This window comes from Amphimedon queenslandica, unplaced genomic scaffold (genome assembly GCF_000090795.2).
Source record: "Amphimedon queenslandica unplaced genomic scaffold, v1.1 AMPQUscaffold_9565, whole genome shotgun sequence".
Taxonomy (NCBI): Eukaryota; Metazoa; Porifera; class Demospongiae; order Haplosclerida; family Niphatidae; genus Amphimedon; species Amphimedon queenslandica.
The window spans coordinates 2669-3890 of NW_003550163.1; the positions used below are offsets into that span (position 1 = coordinate 2669).

General features: G+C 34.2%; 1 long non-coding RNA gene across 1 annotated transcript; it reads left to right on the forward strand.

Annotated features, from left to right (window-relative positions):
* Positions 1–487: 487 nt before the first annotated feature.
* LOC109590737 (uncharacterized) lies at positions 488–830 on the forward strand. Its single transcript, XR_002189482.1, has 2 exons — positions 488–622; positions 670–830. It is a non-coding gene; the product is annotated as an uncharacterized LOC109590737 (long non-coding RNA).
* Positions 831–1222: the final 392 nt, after the last annotated feature.

Sequence of the window (1222 nt, forward strand, 5' to 3'; positions counted from 1 at the left end):
TTTGGTCTGATTCTGAGAAATTCAGAAAGTATTTAAATTTAGTGTACTCATTCACTTACTTTTGAAAGCAAAGCATTGTGGAAAAGGACGTGGCAAAACTATGTAGGAGTATATTCCCCGCAAAGAAAGTATATCAGCATCACTAGATGCAGTACATCCATCATTCAAAGTAAAGTTAAACGTTAGTTCAACAAAACCTCCATTAGATTTGTCAAAGAGACAAGCAAATAGTAACAGCAGTAAAGTCGACATTATTATGATTGAAATAAATTATTAATAGATTAGCGTTATAAACTTAAAGTCTTAGATCTATTATTAAACGTGAACGGCCTACAAAATGGTGGCATTAGAGTAAAAAGGATTCCTAAAAGGATTCCCTAAAACATGATAAACACAGTGCTTGTCATTCTAGTACTGGTATCGTTGGGTAGTCCTCAGTCTAATGTATCTCCAATAGACTTCAACACACCTCAATCCTGGGGGGTTGGTAAAACCGGGCTCGGGAGGGCTCGGGCACGGGAAATGGTGGGGTAAAACCGGGCTGCCCCGGACTGGGGCTTCACCTATTTTCATGGAATAAGGACTGATATGGAGCTAGTAAGGACATAGAACAAACTACTGAGTAACTGTGCAATTAAATGATTATATTCTTTTATTGTTAAAATTTAGGGAAGCCATGAATCCCCCTTGACTAATGCTGGGAACAAGGCCGCTCTACTCCCATGATCTTTCTTCTAAGTCCACTTTAACTCTCTCATTTTTATTTCTAATTTTATTTGCTGTCATTGTTATCTTAATTCTCATTTTCCTTGATTGTTGATTTATTTTTATTTTTTTATATTTATTACTATTATTTTTACTGTTGATCATTATTCATTTCCACTTTTCTTTTTGTTTTCCAGGGGCCATAGCAGTTCAGTCTTGCTGGGATGTGTACTGTATTATCACTGAAACTTACTCAATTTGGTTTATTGTAAATAAATTATATTACAAAACCGAACCAGAAACTATCAGGAAATTAGATTTTACAGGTGAACAATATTATTATTTTAAAAATGGTAAGAACTACCACTTTTGTCTTGTATATTATTTAAGATTACATGCTATAAATATTTGTTCTTCATGTAGATTTTCTTTCCATCATAATAGCAGTATGGACTATGACTGTAGCAGTGAAATGCTCACAGGAATGAATGATGCAACCTCTCAAAATAAATCTCTT